Below are 18,103 nucleotides of genomic sequence, written 5' to 3' on the forward strand. Positions count from 1 at the left end.
CGGTGGCGCTACCCACAGCGTCCAAGGGCACGGCGGAGGAGCCCATCCCGGTGGAGGAGGTATCGGAAGTCGAGTGTTTCTAGTGCGGGCGCCTTTGTCACTACCAATCCAAATGCAAGTTCTTGCCCCTCTGTGTTCTCTGCAAGGAAGAAGGGCATGCGTCCGCACACTGCCCGACGAGGGGCCGGCAATTGCATCTTCAAATCATGGGAAGTGCCATCTCTAGGGAGGGTTTCTTCTGCCTCGTGTTTGAAGACGACGACGAGTCTGAGGCCCCCATTGATGCTCGTATCAAGAACGCGGCCATCCTCTGTGCGGAGCCGGGAAAGCTTAATCTCTGTATCCTTAAACAAGAGCTGAAGCACATGGTGATGGGCGATTGGGATTGGCAGGTCACTCAAGTGGGAGATGACGATTTCGTGGTGGTCTTTCCTTTTGCAGATCTGTTACACATGGCAAAATCGAGCGGGAAGTTGTTTCTGTCTATCAACGACATCACTGCGTGTGTGTGCGACATGCTTCACGAGGAGATCCAGCCTATGGTGATGCCTGAGACATGGGTTAGGCTCCATGGCATCCCAAAGAAACATAGGCGTGAAGACCGCATCAAGTAGGGGTTCCGGATGCTGGGCCGGCCGATTGTGGTCGATGAGTTATCGCTGATCATGTTGGGACCTGTTCGAATGAAGCTCGCTTGCAAAGCCCCGGAGAAGCTTAATGGAGTTATCGAGGTGTGGTTCAATCATGAGGGCTATCAGATCAAGGTTGAGCGTGAGACCCTTCCCAAAAGGGGTGGAGAGCGGTTTGTGCACGGCTCTGGCCCTTCCCATCCTCCCCCAAGGACGCTGATCTGTCAAAGGAAGCACGGTCTCAGGGCAACTCCAAGCAAGGCAGGGCTGAACCAGGCAATGACCAGCAAGGGGGCGAGGGCGCTCCTAGTGCTGCGGCGAACCAGGACTCCAAGATGCTCGACATGGGGGAGGAACAAGACGATAGCATTCAGGACACCTCCATTGACACGGAAACTTGGGACAAGCTGGGAGCGCTGTCGGCTGATGCTGGGGCTATTGGGGTGGCGACTCAGGACACCGCGGTGAGTGTGCCTCCGCTCGCTCGCTCTCTGGAGCTGACCTTCAATGAATACGGGTCCAACTTCTCTGCCCCGATCCAGGAGGTGGCGGCACACCTTGGCGCGGGTGGGGGCCCCGCTGCTGCTCCTCTCCCTGCCTCATCCTCTCTAGTGGCCGTGGGGGCGGACTCTGGCTGCGTGGTGAACGAGGGGGCCGACATGACGCCTGCTCCGCGACATGGTTCCAACAGCGCTGGTCGGCAACCTAAGAAAACGGCGGGGAGGAAGCCGGCTAACAAACAGGCGATGATCGTGGCGGCGGTGATTGCGTCGGACCTTGGTGGAGAGTTGGGGGCAGCGTTGTGGGCGACTGGAACGAGCAGCAAGGCCAGGCGCTCCAAGGCGACCCCGGTGGTGCAGAGAGCTCCCAGCGTTCGGGCCAAGGCCAAGCTGGGCGACCTATCATCCATGGAGAGCGCCAAGCTCCGCATCGCCGATAAGAACATGGACTCCTCAGGTAATCCCTTGCCCTCTTTCCGTATTCTAAATGCTTTCTCGGACGATCACCTGGCGAGCATTTTAGATGATTGTGGAGTGGCGATTAGCGGTTCTCAGAACAATATTATACCACTCGTGCGAGCTAGGGAAGAGGCGCAAGCAGCGCTGGCTGCTGCTGCTGTTCGCTGCGCTGACAGCAACTCGTTAGCCATCGTACCAGTAGAGGCTGGTGACGAGGGCATGCCCGATGAAGCGACACAAGCTAGGGAAGCTGGTGTACTTCCTTCAAATGGCCGTGAAACGACATGTACTCTCAGGGTGTGCGCCTACGAAATAGGATTATATAAATGAGGTACATGTTCTGGAATATCCGTGGTTGTGGCCACGGTGGCCGTCGTACTCAGCTTAACGAGTACATGGACAAAGAACGTATCGATGTGGTTGTGCTGCAGGAGACGATCAAAACTGATTTTACATTCAGAGAACTTCTCGCGTACGACCCCCTTCAACGATTTGATTGGCATTGGGTTCCCTCCGTGGGGCATTCTCGTGGCATTTTGATGGGTTGTAATAGGGATGTATGTGATGTATTGCAATGGGATGTTGGTGTTTTCTTTTTGTCTGCAACTATTAAACATCGTGTATCTGGTTTGTCGTGGGTTGTCATGTGTGTTTATGGGCCAGCGGATCACTCCACATCGCCGGCGTTCCTTCTTGAACTGACAAACCTGGTTGGGGCCAAAAGGGCAAACAACCTCCCTGTGGTTGTTGGTGGTGATTTTAACTTGATACGCTCAGGGGCGGACAAGAATAATGCTAATATCGATTGGATTAGGGTGTCCTTATTCAATAATGCCATTGCGGCAGCAGCATTGGATGAAGTGGCGCGGACCGGGGCCAGATATACCTGGACTAACAAACAAACTCAACCGGTGCGTAGCGTGTTGGATAGGGTATTTTTTTACGCCCGAATGGGAGGTCCTGTTTCCCATGTGTTCTCTCGTGGCGGAGACGCGCATTGGATCAGACCATGTGCCGCTGATATTTCCTTAGGGGAGGATCTCATCCGGCGTAGCCCTAGATTCTACTTCAAAACGGATTGGTTCGAAGCGGAGGGTTTCGCCCAGATGGTGGTAGATCGATGGGGAGCGATCTGTACCCAATTGGGGCCCCAACGTGGGCCAGCGGAGCGCTGGAACGCAGCAGCAGGCAAGCTTCGTGCTTTCCTGCGCGGGTGGGGCGCTAACCACAATAGCGAATCCAAGAAGGCTTGCGCGCGTATTGTAGAGACAATTGCACTGTTAGATGCGGAAGCAGATCGCCGTCCCTTTTTGGAGGACGATTGGGCCCATAGGTACGCCTTGGAAAACCAAGTCACGGCGATTTTGCATGCGAAGGAGTACTGGCGACGCAGGGGCGGAGTCAAATGGGTCACGAAAGGAGACGCAAACACCGGATATTTCCACGCCTATGCGAACGGGAGGAAAAGGAAGTGCTTCATTGTGGGTCTTCAATCCGAGCACGGGCTCCTGTTGACGCAGGAACAAATTGTGGCTCATATTTATGAGTTTTTCATAGGCCTTTTGGGGACGGCCGTCGAAAAACCGCTCTGCTTGCGCGATGATCCGTGGGATCCCGCGGAGCTTGTCTCTTCGGAGGAGAACGATAGGCTTGCTCTCGCTTTTCTGCCCGAGGAAATAGATCAGTCTCTTGACGACATGAAAACGAGCACGGCGCCCGGGCCGGACGGGTGGCCTGTCGAGTTCTTCAAGAGATTCTGGCCTTGCCTTAAGCACCTGTTCTACGATATCGTCAACGGCCTTGCTTTAGGCACGGTTGACCTTTCTCGCCTGAACTATGGAGCCATTAGCCTTATTCCTAAGGTGAAAGGGGCGGATAACATTAAGCTTTTTAGACCCATCACCCTGATTAACGTTCCTTTCAAAATTTGTGTGAAAGCTTATGCCTCCCGTTTGGCTCCGGCCGCTCAACGTATCATTAGTTCTAGTCAGACATGTTTTCTCAAACGACGAAACATACTTGAGGGACCAATCGCGTTACAAGAAATAGTTCACGAGTTAAAACGCACCAACGCACAGGGAGTGCTTCTTAAATTAGACTTCGAGAAAGCCTATGATCGCGTGAACTGGGAGTTTGTGCGAGAGGTCTTCCTCAAAAAGGGTTTTGAGGCAGATTTCGTGCATCGCATCATGCACCTCATGTGTAGTGGGCACACGGCGGTCACTGTCAATGGCACAATGGGTAAGTTTTTCCGTAACAAACGTGGTCTCCGTCAGGGAGACCCAAGCTCGCCTCTCATTTTTAACTTTGTCGCGGATGCCCTAGCGGCCATGATTAATAAAGCGAGGGTAGCGGGACACAGTAAAGGGCTTGTAGCCCACCTTATTCCTGGTGGGGTTACGCATCTGCAATACGCAGATGATACGATGCTCTTGTTCGAGCTCGACGACCACAACATAGCTACCATCAAGTTACTACTGCTCGCTTTTGAGATTTTATCGGGGCTTAAGATCAACTTTCTGAAGAGCGAAGTGATCACCATTGGGGTGGATGATCTAGAAAGTGCTCGGATCGCCAATCTACTCAATTGCAAGCTAGGGAGCTTCCCGATTAAGTACCTGGGCCTCTCGATCTCGACCAAGAAACTAACCATAGCGGAATGGGAGCCGCTGTATGGGAAAGTTGCTAACCGAGTGAGCCCTTGGAGGGGCAGGTTTATGTCCTCGGCGGCGAGGCTTATTCTCACCAACTCGAGCTTATCCTCCCTTCCTATTTTCACAATGGGAATGTTCCTACTTGCGGATGGGGTTCACGCTAGATTCGATACTCCGCGCTCTCGGTTCTTTTGGGAAGGAGCTGGGACCAAGCGCAAGTACCACTTAGTGAAATAGGCAGCGGTTTGTAGGCCAAAAAAATTCGGCGGCTTGGGTGTTATGAATTCTAAACTCATGAACGTGGCCCTGCTTACTAAGTGGTGGTGGCGTCTTACCCAAAACGAGTCGGGACTCTGGGTAGACATCCTCCGGGCTAAATATTTTCCGGATGGGAATTTGTTCAAGGCTAAAAGCAATGGTTCGGCCTTTTGGAATGGGGTCCAAGCGGTACGACCGGCTTTTGCAGTGGGTGCGCAGTTCTGTGTCAATGATGGCAAGTCCACGCGCTTCTGGCTCGATCATTGGTGGGGTCAGGAACGGTTGTGGCAATCTCATCCAGAATTGTACCAACTCGCAACGGACACCAACATTATGGTGGCCGATGCTTTGCGAGTCCAACCGTCTACCATCTCCTTTATTAGGACGCTAGAGACAACGGAGGCCGCCAGCTGCTCATTGGCGGCTGACTTGGAAAGACTGATGCGTAGTAGTGGGGCGGATACGATTACGTGGAAGTTGACCTCCTCCAAGAAATTTACGGTCAAGTCCCTGTACGACAAGCTCTCCGAGGGCACTACGCTTGATATAGCTAGGGGGCTATGGAAGGCCGGTATTCCTCTCAAAATCAAGATTTTCTTGTGGCAAATGTTTCGCAACCGCTTACCAACTTCTGATAATGTGGCCAAATGCAATGGGCCGGCGACGGAACATGCACCACTTGCAGTTTAGAGGAAAACGCAAACCACGTGTTCTTTGGCTGTGTGCTCGCTAGATTTGCGTAGAGTGCGGTTAGAGATGCTTTCAAACAAAATTGGAATCCACAGTCTAGCCACGATGCTCTTTCTATCTTAACGACGCAAAGAGGGGCCAATGCAAGGATCGTTTGGAGATGCGTTGGGGCGCTGCTTTGGTCCCTTTGGACGGTTCGGAACAAAATTACGATAAAGCACAAGTTCCCGGCCCACCCTGCTGACATCATCTTCAAATGTCACATTTTCCTTCAGGTATGGGCGCCGCTGGGGAAGAAGCGTGACGTGGAACGCATGAACGAGACTATGGAGCTGATCAAGACGACCATGGTGAAGGCACGACAAGGGACGACTGCTTGATCATGGGACCCCTACTTTTAGCTATCTATCTACTTGATGCTCCGCTTTTGTGCTCTTGAACTTCTGGCTGTTGCCTGCTTAGCTTTATTCTGAGCCTTGGGTTCGATGACTGTTTTATTTGGTTTGTAAGACTTAAGTATGTGTGGATCCTGCCTGGTGGCTTTATTAATTTAAAGCCGGACGCTCCTAGCGTCTATGTTCCAAGAAAAATTTATCTCAGTACTACAGGAATTGTTGTATGTGATGACTGATGACATTGGTAAGGTCCTTCGTCTTGGGATTTTATCTCAGTCTTATTCAGCGTGAAGGAGGCAGAGCTCCACGCTTGCTCGGCTTTATGTTGGCATTCCGTAAAAAAACCATATTACAGGTATCAAGGTAGAAACTAATGGCCACTAAAGTTAATGTTGCAAACTACTTCCTCCTTTCATTTATATAGGACATAACTTTTGAATCTCTCGTACCAAGGCATGTGCGTAGAAGGAGGAGCAGATTTTGGGAGTAGTATTTGACCAACCAAATCACAGGCAAACCAGATTTTGGGTCCCGTGTAAATCTTGCACGCGGCCTCTTTTAAATGCCTAGCCGCTGGACTCCCTCACTTAATCCCCCGCATGCAAATTTATCTCTCGCTGCTCCATTGGAAATACTGATCAAAGCCATTGGAAATCAGCAGCCGTTATTTTTTTCATGTCTTTTTCTCTTGGGAAGTGCTTGTTCAAAGCTTTTTATAAAATGCATGAAGTGCCGCAGCAACGTGTGGGGAATCTTCTAGTACTCATGAAAAAACGGCTGCCGATTGCTGATCTATACCACATCAATGGCTGCAACAATTCAGATGACGTGGCTTCACGAGGATCTAGGAAAATCATCTAGTGGAGTGTTCTTATTTAGATATAGAAGATGATGGCGCTATGCATGCAAGCAAATCAATGTAGCGGCCAGCACATTTTCACGAGGAATGGACCACACACGACTTGCAAGAGAGAATTAAAAGGGAGACACATGGGTTAGCTCATTTGGCCTTGTATAGATGGAAAAATAAAATTTGGGGTTAGGCCTTATATAGATGGATGGAGGGAGTAGTCTTTTTCCCTCGCTTGACGTGTTAACTAATGCGTATTTTTCTCTCCAACGCACAGCAATACAACTCTCTCACTCCTCGTTGGTTGATTAATTCGGTGCATTCAAACCAACCTTTTCACCCCCGCATGCATGCATGGGATATTAATGTTCTCGGTTGCTAGTACGAGGCAAACCTCATCAATTTTATCTCGATTGGTGTTAGTGACTTTGTATAGCTGCAAATTATAATTTTGATAGTGGCCTTGTATACAAGTGTAGTATTTAAAAAATAGACTGTTTGCATGTGTATGATTTTCTCTTAATTAGATCATATGTTGGATATATCCGCGTTCGTTGACCGGAAAAAGCTGGGAGCCTATTCAAGTGATGAGTCAACTGCCCAAGGTCATTTTGGTGAAGATTAAGAGAGGGGCGAATAGGGTTGCACTTGGACATGATATCGCCAAGTTCTATTTCTGTACCAAATCTGATGACTTGTTAGTTGGTGGTGTTCCATCCTGCGTGATTCCGTACAAACAAGAAGATAGCATTTCAATGTCTCCTTTCACTTTGAAAAAGCTTAAAATTACTCCTTTTCTTGACATACTATTCGGATGAGCGAGAGCCACACGCAAACTATATGCTTGGTGGACGGGTCATTCGCGTTGTGCGTGGTCCACGCTGCAAATATTTGAATATGCTTCGACGTTTAGAATGCATGTATCTTACATGTACACGTGCGAATGCTATGCTATTTCGGACTCGGGAGTCCAGTTATAAATGTTCAAACGTCCCACACGGTGAATTAGCACTGCTAATAGTTCAGCACACACAAGACTGCTTATGGCTTAGCTTATAGCCTACAGGTGATGGAAGATTTATCTTCACTTTTATTTAGCTATATATGAGATTAAAAAATTTAAGTAATAAAGCGCCCCTTTTTTAAAATAAAGCTAGTTGTGTGCTTACATCGCAGGTTACAGAATTCTAGTACAGCCGGACTGAATTTGCGGCAGTTACCTTCATCAAAAGTTTGAATTTTAGTCATGCCAAATCTTGGACAACATACTTGTATGACAGCCGGAGTGAATTTTCTAAACATGGCCTCGACTCTGCCATGGCCAGGATCCTCGTCTACATGGCCCTGGCCGACATCCTCTCCGAGGACTCTACAAATCCAAGGAGCCAAGGAAATTGGAAACTGTTTGTTGGTATCAATTTGTCCTTGCTAATCTGGGCCGGTCAGAGGAAATTTGATGTTCATGTGATTTGATAGAAGAGAGCAAACAGCTAGATAGACCATGGGGCATTGGGCCGCTTGAAGGAGTGGAGCAAACTTTATGCTTTAGTGAATCGTGTCTCCGCTAAGTATTATTTTAATTTTCACAAGACATTCTTTTTTACGAAAATGCAGTGATCACTGCTGTTCATTGCGATTAGAGAGTGGAAATAGTACAGAACAGAGCAGAGAAAAGAGCAAACGGCAGCCCCAAGCAAAAGATACAAAACAGGGCCTGTTCGCCAGGTTCCCTGGTTCTGTCTATCAAGGCCAGAACATGCTTTCGGCCAGCATCAAGACATAGTGTATCAAAGCAACGACAACATAAACTTCACATTATTACTTTCATTCAGGCAATATGGTATTCTCTCATTACTGAAAACGTCACTGTCACTTGGCTACACCATTGTTGCATACAGAACTGTTATACAGCCAAATAACATCTCTTGATTAATTGATCAATGCACAATATACAGAAAACAGCTTCTTGGGATGCTTAGCGCCTGAGCAATCCTTCACATCCTACAGTACATGGCAGTGAGCGGTACGATTCTGTTGTTCGCAAGAAGATATCAGGATTTTCCTGAGCTTACATATAGGACAACCGTCCAACCAGCCAGCCAGTTTATCCAGACTTACTTAGTCTCATGGTCTCATGGTTTTTTTTTGCGGGATGGTCTCATGGTTTGTTTGACAACATTCTTGCACCAAGTCCAGAGAGCATGGCATCGAGTTAACAGTTTTCAGCCCGGCGGTCCCAAAGCTCGTTTCTGAAATGATATTACTGAAAGTTTCATTTACATGGATTAAAATTCAGAGACTCAAGTTTGAACGATGATGAGGGAGCGAATCTGTTGAACTCTATGGCTTTACTTGATAAAGGGACCGGCCTTAGGCCTTTTGCTCTGAAAAAAGATCTCAAAGACCTCTTACATGGAAGGTTGATTTCCCTCGTTTTCGGCTGGTTTGTAAAACAACGGGTCAAATCTCTGCTTCTGTAGTGTATTGAAGGAGCTCCCTTCTCTTTCCAGGTTAAAAAACGGAACATGATAAATGACTTTGCGTGGAATCGGTAAAATGCTTCTTTTTCAAAGAGAATTCTTTTTGAAGAATTAATATTACATGTAAGGTTGATTCCCTATATAAGAGAAGATAGTACTCCAATATTCTCCTTCACTCGGAAGACGTGAAAGTATTTCTTCTCTTGAAATATATTCGCACACAAACTAGATGCTCGGCGGAGGGATCATTCGCATTGCGTACAACACACACCACAAATATATGAATTTTCATCTGTTTTAGAATGCATTTGTCATGCATGCATGCACGAAGATGCTATCCCTAGCCCAGAGGCCAGCTATAAATACGTAGAAGTCCCCCAATGTGAACTACCACTCACACAAGACCTCTTATAGCTATCTTAAAGGGCGATGGAAGATCCACCTTTACTTTTGTTTAGTTATTGTGAGATTTTGGAGAAAATCAAATCCAAGCTTACGGTGTTATATAGTTTGCTCTCATCCATGCACGCTGCAGCAGTCGCATGAGGAAGATGGAAGCTGCAGGTTGGCACCAACATGTCCATGCTGGTGTGGTCGGGACTGGCCAGAGGAGAGTGGTACTTCACCGTGGGGGAGTGCGACTCTTCTGTATGGATTTTTTTCCTGAGCAAATCTATCATAGATTTTCTGTATGGACTGGGAGAGGAGGGAAAGGATGAGCAGAAGGATGAACATGATCTTCGGCATGGTTGCTTCTTTGAATTGCGTGTCTGTCGCCTGGTGTCATGGATTACTACATATTTCTTTTTGAGGATTTCATGGATTACTAGATAGGTGGCAGCCTTGTGTTGCCCGTCAAACGGCAGGCAACCGGACACAATAATTGCTTGGAAATATTGTTGACACAACGATTGTATGTTTTTTAGGAGCTCTCTCGAGTACATAGTTAGAAATCATGTTGGTAGGTGGGTAAGTGAAAATAAAATATCTTACACAGAGAAACGTCAAAGGATAAACGGGCTAGACACATTTAAAATATGACTTGAAATAATCTTTACCTACTAATAGCGTACCGATTGCTTTTGTCCGTTCACCATTCGCAGTTCTGCAGAGAAGTATCTGTGTTTTTTAGTATTCAATTCGCAGTCCATTTTTAAGGGAGAAAACTGTTCATTCAGGAATTTTGCTAATAAATCCCTGTAGTTTACCGTATTCAACCCACGGTCCTTTTTAAAGTGAAAAAAAAGTCATTGTTCTCGTACTTAGCCACGGCTTGCACGTCGTGCACGATCCAAGGGCCAATTCATTCATCTATTCAATATTCAATAGTCCCACATCGCTACTTTATATTCAATTATCCCAGTTTATATACTCTTTTGAGTTTTCTACGATATCACCAAGGAGAAGCTAAGGATTGGGGATTTCAGACAGTCTGACAAAGAGAACATGAAAGAGACTGGTGGCTGGAGTGCAAATCCGGCGAAGGAATAATGGGAGGAGGAGGCGTTCTGGTGTCCATAGGAGGCAGCCGAGGGATGGTGCCGTAGCTTGCAGCGCGGGCAAATTTCCGCAACGGGTGCCAGGCTACAGAGGTTGGCTCACTGGCCGGGCAGGCGTCGAAGGAGCCGAGGGCATAAGGGGGGCATTGCGGCTGCTCGTGGGCCGGTGCAGGAGCTAGCTGCGGCGGAAGGCGATGGTGCCATCGTGGTGGAGAGAGGGGATCGAGCGCCTCAGGTTGTGCGCAGTGGAGGTTAAGGCGGGCCGGTTGTTGCTCCCGTGGCCGGTCGGGCGCGGGATCGGACATCTAAGGAGTTACTCCACCCGTCCCATAATGTAAGAGCATTGTTAAAGCTAACATAACTTCAAAAACGCTTTTATATTATGAGATAGAGGGAGTGCATCACAACCTAACTTTGTGAAGATTGGACGAAGAATATTAAACCAAAATCAATGGCAATAATGACTCCTATTTACCTGATTTCGTATATTGGGAGGAGCCAACCACTAAGTTGGTTTTCCATGTCACTAGTAAGTTTGCACGTGCAACACACGTCTGAAAATAAATAATAGTGTTTCGAAACATGTATAGTTTAAATGGATACACAATGTTTGTGATATCACTTAAAATATATTTTAAAAAATGAACATCAGCCTGGAATCACATTGCCACATAAAGACAATAATATATTGTTTTCATCCATTATCCATTCGCTCCTTGATAGGTTGTAAAAGAAAAACATCATGTGAACAAACTGGCTAGCCCAAAACTATTGGCTGTATCATCATGTCAACAAATAGTATAATAACAATTTGAAGCTTCAGGTACCATCTAATGGATACTGAAAAAACAAGACACCACATCCTCCTAACTTTTAAAACATAATTATTTCTTGCATGAAACTCCCTGATGTGACCTTTGTTAACTGAAACTGTTATGCAAATTATATGAATTGAAATGTTAGTCTTATTATTATTATTTTTATTGGTGAGAGTGCACAACATAGCAATTCCAAAATTCTAAAAAGTATTTACATAACAGAACACAATGGAGAATGAAGAAACATCCGCCAGATAAATCACACACACACACACACACACACACACACACACACACACACACAATTTGTCCTTGAAGCTTTGCTGTAAGAAAAGCACGATTAATCCATCACGGAAGCAAATCCAATATTGATTACAAAATTATTACTAGTATCCAAGCATTCAGTACAATTGATCATACACACTCCAGTACAATTCATGTTCATTCTCAAGGGAATGAACCAGAACAACTACTACATTACAATTACTGAACATTTCTTCAATGTCGGTTCACATGCCATAGTGTTTACTTTGTCTTGCTACTTCATGTGCCAAAACAATTTATTGCCATCGTCGTCTTAGTAAATTGTTACTAATGAAATTAATCAGCTATAAACAAAGCAAACTTTTGTATAATGATTATGCTATCGGATATGCTATTTGCCATGAATGCCAGCTTACTGAGACATTTTTCTACTATAATAGTCCAAGAAGTTGAGCTGACAGGTGACCCGAACCTACACAATGTTCTAACATCAGTTTGTAGACATACATAGTTGTGTCCCTTCCTTTCTTATAGATACTGGTCTACATTTTCCATATAAAGTAATAAAAAAAGCCAGCTGAAGGATTCTGAAAAGCATCACAAATATAAATTTGGGATGACACATATTGAACATTTCTTTCAATGCTTGTATTCCTCAATGTTGTTTCGCATATATCCTACCTAATTAGGATAGTTGAAGTATTTATGTGTAAAATAAATTTTGCCTACCATCAACGCATTTTGGTAACAGCAAGCATATCAGAGGAAACAACACAGGAAAATCTAAATCATTAAAATCTAGCCAAAAGATAATCTCATGAATATGTGCACCTAATAATAAGATGAAATAAAAGTTGTTCTACAGGGAAGAAAATGCGTTTAGAGATATGTGGCTCACACCTCTGCAACCAAGATTTCATTGTCTATTATTGCATTGTACCACATATCTTACAACCTCTTTATTTTCTGCAACAAAATATCATGGATATAGTCACAATACAAAAAAGTTGATGTACTCCTTTACTAAATTATTTTTTTGCTAGAACAAAGTACACTAAAAAAACTATACTGAATTTTACTGAAACTCAAGAGATCTATTCCAAGGACATCATATGGGTATGTTGACATGACTGGCTCTACAAAGGTCGATGTTTCACAACCACAACAATTCCTCCTACTAATAAAGTACCGATTGCTTCTACCCGTTCACTGTCAGTAATTTGCAGAAAAGTCCTTGTGTTTTTCAGTATTCAACCTGCAGTCCTTTTTTAAGTGAGAAAACAGTTCGTTCAAGAATTTCACTAATAAATCCCTATAGTTTACCGTATTCAACACACAGTCCTTTTTAAAGTAAAAAAAAATACAGTCATTGTTCTCGTGCTTAGCCATGGCCTGCACGTCGCGCACGATCCAAGGGCTAATTCATTCATCGATTCAATACTCAATAGTCCCGCATCGCTACTTTATATTCAATTATCCCAGGTTATATACTCTTTTGAGTTTCCTAGGATATCAACAAGGAGAAGCTAAGGATTGGGGATTCCAGACAGTCTGACAAAGAGAACAAGAAAGAGACTAGTGGCTAGAGTGCAAATCCAGACAAGGAATAATGGAAGGAGGAGGTGTTGCGGTGTCCATAGGAGGCAGTCGAGGGATGGTGTCATAGCTTGCAGCGTGGGCAAATTTCGGCAACGGGTGTCGGGCGGCAGGGCGCTGTGTGGCCCTCCGGAGGAGGAAGGCCGAGGTTACGGCGAGGGGATCAGATGGTGACGCACTACAAGAAATACGGTCAATTATGACTCCCCATTTTGGTCGTTGATTTGTCATTGTTATCGTTTATTGACCTTTTTGACCAAATTCAGAAGGTCAACATTTGGCCATCAAGAATGAACAAACATGACCTTTTTGGAATTTTTGTCGTAGATAGACTAACGACCGAAATTTCAGAAAGGTCATTACCCATTTGCCTGAGCCACGTAGGATCTGACGTGGCTGAGCTGACGTGGCATTGTTAGTGACCAAATGGAATCATCATAAATTTTATAGCCCAGTGCACCAGCCTAGGGCCTGGCCCAATCATCATAAATTTCATAGCCCAATCCACCAATCTAGCCGTCGTGGCATTGGTTTGATTTCTTTGGGCTGCCACATTGTTTTGTCAAAAGCATGAACATTTCAGGATAGGCCCATTAGAAAACAAATACAACATAATACTATATTTCAGTATATTTCATTTCAGTAACACATCACATGAAATACAATAAATCATCAATCAACCCCTCTACACAGCAGGGTTCAAGGCCCAACAAGTGCACAACAAAATAGTTCTACAAGTGCAAGTGCACAACAAAAAAGCCCAACAAGTGCAGGAGCGCACACCAACATAGAATGGATGAGAAGCACAAATTTTAGCTGATCACACATAACATCAATCAGAAGCACAAATATCATGCCACTGGTACACGTACTTTATCCCATCACCCAGGCGCCAATGTTGTGTCCATCTACTAGATTTGCCACATGGTGATGTTACTGCATTAGGGCCATCCCAGCTTCTCCTTGCCCAAATGGCAGGGTGATCCGCTGATCGATGTACTGCTCTAGCATCACTCACGCTACCACTGGTGGAAGAAGATCAGCTCATCAATCACCTACACAAGAACAAACCAAGAATATTAACCTATTTATCCTATCGTAATTTGTTTCTAAACATGGGCATCAAATCAACACCAACACTGAATTAACATGCACAAAAGAATTGAGCATAGCCATATGTACAACCTAAAAACTTCAGGTTTGAGCCAATTTTGATACTACAATAAATACATAACAGCCAAAATTTCAATCCATGGACACCACATGATAGAAAAGGTACTAAGGCACTACCTGCTATTGAAAACAAAGCAAGGTATGAAGCACAGGCTAGGCCAACAATAAACTGGTACCATTAACCATCTGAAATGAAGTTAAATGAGACATTTTAGAATCAACTTGATAGTTGACAGTAATGTTTCTGTTGAACATATCTAGAACTAAAATTATAAATCATGCCCAAATTCCGATGTCCAATGCCTCAGTTCAGTAAACACTAAGCATGGTACATAGTAAAGATTTGACACAACCAGAACTGAAATCACTAACTCCTTCAATGACCTACACTAATTTTATTACACAACCAAGAAACGAAATCCAACACGGGCACAGACTATAGGAGTTGGAACTTGGAAATGCAGGTGTACAATTAGCGCATCACATACCAAGTATCTAACTATCAACAGTGGTCAGCATGTAAAAGCCAACTAGTAGTAATTGATGATTAGTAGACACATACATGAAACAAATTCAGTAGTAACGTACGTGCTCTTATCCATGGTATCATCAATCTTAACCAAACCAGAGCAAGTAAAGGAGCTAATCTCCATGAGTGAAACAAATTCGATCACAACAGCAATCCATAACGTTCGGTAACAACAATAAGAAGTCCCTTAAACAGAGAACAGGTTGAATCGTGCATCGATCAAAGTGTATGTTCTTGGTTTCACTTGGTTAGAAGACAGACAGATCAGAAACCGGAGAGACACTGAACATGCGGAAATATGTATGGATTGTCAAAACTTGCATTACCCTACTATCACTAGTACAACAAGCTGCAGGTTGGCATGTTCACAAACCATGTACATCATGACAAATACAATATCATCCAATTCTCGACTATGAACAAAATTGAACAATTACACCTCACAAAGGCAGAGCATAGAACCAATGAGCAAGTAGGAGGGGTAGAAGGGGACCTGAGGAGCTCGTCGGAGGGGGTTGTAGCCTAGGCCGAGCTTCATCACCACGGCGACGGCTAGGGGAGGCAGACGAGTCTACCATCATACCACTGCCAACACTGGAATGGCCGGAGCGAATCGCCATCATATGGGTCACCACCACCGAATGATCTTGCAAGGTGTAAATTCTCCATGTTTCAGTACAAACTAGTGGCGTCAAGAACCAAGCAGTAGCAGGCAGAAGGTAAATTCTAGTAACTGATGATTAGTAGACAAAAACAAGAAATATATTGCACCACTAGCAAGCAGAAGCTAAATCTTAGTAAATGATTAGTAGACGAACCTACGAACTATGAGGAAGCGATGATGAGCCCAGATTCCGCGAAATGGCTTGAGGCCATGAAATCTGAGATGGGATCCATGTATGAGAACAAAGCATGGACTTTGGTTGACTTGCCCGATGATCGGCAAGCCATAGAGAATAAATGGGTCTTCAAGAAGAAGACTGACGCTGACGGTAATGTTACTGTCTACAAAACTCGACTTGTTGCAAAAGGTTTTCGACAAGTTCAAGGAGTTGACTACGATGAGACCTTCTCACTCGTACCAATGCTTAAGTCTGTCCGAATCATGTTAGCAATTGTCGCATTTTATGATTATGAAATTTGGCAAATGGATGTCAAAACTGCATTCCTTAATGGATCTCTTAAAGAAGAGTTGTATATGATGCAACCAGAAGGTTTTGTCGATCCTAAAGGTGCTAACAAGGTGTGCAAGCTCCAGCGATCCATTTATGGACTGGTGCAAGCCTCTCGGAGATGGAATATACGCTTTGATAGTGTGTGATTGCGGCTTGAAGCTACGTCGGTATTTCCCCAAAGAGGAAGGGATGATGCAGCACAACAGCGGTAGGTATTTCCCTCAGTGATGAAACCAAGGTTATAGAACCAGTAGGAGAACCAAGCAACACAACGTAAACAACACATGTACACAAATAACAACTACTCGCAACCCGGCGTGTAAAAGGGGTTGTCAATCCCTTTCGGGTAGCGGCGCCTCAATATAGGCAAACAGACGTGAATAAAATTGTAGTAGATTGATATATCGAACGCCAAATAAAATAAATAATAATAAAATGCAGCAAGGTATTTTTGGTTTAATAGATCTGAAAATAAAAGCAAAGGAAAACTAGATCACAAAGGCAAATAATATGAGAAAGAGACCCGGTGGCCGCAGGTTTCACTAGTGGCTTCTCTCGAGAAAAATAGCAAACGGTGGGTAAACAAATTATTGTTGGGCAATTGATAGAACTTCAAATAATCATGACCATATCCAGGCAATGATCATTATCTAGGTGTCGGGGGAAATCGACACCTATGGAATCACTGGGATCCCTTCTACGGTTGGCGGGCGCGGGGTTGTGCAAAGAGCGGGTCTGACAGGAAGCACACAGATCGTTTACCCAGGTTCGGGCCGCGATGATGCTTAATACCCTAGTCCTGCTTTGGTGGATGAATTTGAGTGTTCTTATGTTCTTGAGCTAGCTACGGGGTGCAACTTGCCCAAAAGATCCGAATCCTCCTCCTGGACGCCTCGGGCTTCCTTTTATAGACAAAAGGGGTCGCCACAGTGGCACACAGGAGGTGGAAAAGTGTACAGTGGATGAGTCTATCCTCTGGCACCGTCGGAAAAACGCATTTAATGCGCTGCCGGCGTGCCCCTCTCGCTTTATCGGGGACGGCAAGGAAGCACGTCCCAGCTGTCGCCGCCTCGCCTGGCTTCGACACGCGTCCGAGCTGACGAGGACTTGCGGCGCCACGTTGGCTGGCTGCTGGGCTGGCGCGGTGGTGGAGCCTTCACGAAGGGTTGCATGCCACCACGCAGGTGCTTGCTGAGTCGGTGTAGAGGCCGCTCGTCGCCACGCAGGTGCCTGCCCAGCTGGTTGAGCTAGCAGCTGCTTGGGGACGACGGTGGAGTCTTGGCTGGTGCGGGCCTGGCTGTGGCCCTGCTGATGCCCTCGGCAAGGGGCGCTGCGGTCGTCCCCGGCAAGGCGCTTGCCTGGGGTCTCGTGGATTTCCTCGGCTAGGCCCGCCGAGGGTCATCGTTGCTACCTCTTGAGCACTGCGTTGGTTTTCCCTTGAAGAGGAAAGGGTGATGCAGTAAAGCAGCGTAAGTATTTCCCTCAGTTTTTGAGAACCAAGGTATCAATCCAGTAGGAGGCCACACACGAGTCCTCCACACCTACACAAACAAATAAATCCTCGCAACCAACACAATAAAGGGGTTGTCAATCCCTTCACGGTCACTTATGAGAGTGAGGATATGATAAGATAATATTTTTGGTATTTTTATGATAAAGATGCAAAGTAAAATAAAAGGCAATAAAAATAGCTAAGTGTTGGAAGATTAATATGATGGAAAATAGACCCGGGAGCCATAGGTTTCACTAGTGGCTTCTCTCATGAGCATAAGTATTACGGTGGGTGAACAAATTACTGTTGAGCAATTGACAGAATTGAGCATAGTTATGAGAATATCTAGGTATGATCCTGTATATAGGCATCACGTCCGAGACAAGTAGACCGACTCCTGCCTGCATCTACTACTATTACTCCACACATCGACCGCTATCCAGCATGCATCTAGAGTATTAAGTTCATAAGAACAGAGTAACGCTTTAAATAAGATGACATGATGTAGAGGGATAAACTCATGCAATATGATATAAACCCCATCTTGTTATCCTCGATGGCAACAATTCAATATGTGCCTTGCTGCCCCTACTGTCACTGGGAAAGGATACCGCAAGATTGAACCCAAAGCTAAGCACTTCT

The sequence above is a fragment of the Triticum aestivum genome, chromosome 6D, assembly GCF_018294505.1.
Source record: "Triticum aestivum cultivar Chinese Spring chromosome 6D, IWGSC CS RefSeq v2.1, whole genome shotgun sequence".
Taxonomy (NCBI): Eukaryota; Viridiplantae; Streptophyta; class Magnoliopsida; order Poales; family Poaceae; genus Triticum; species Triticum aestivum.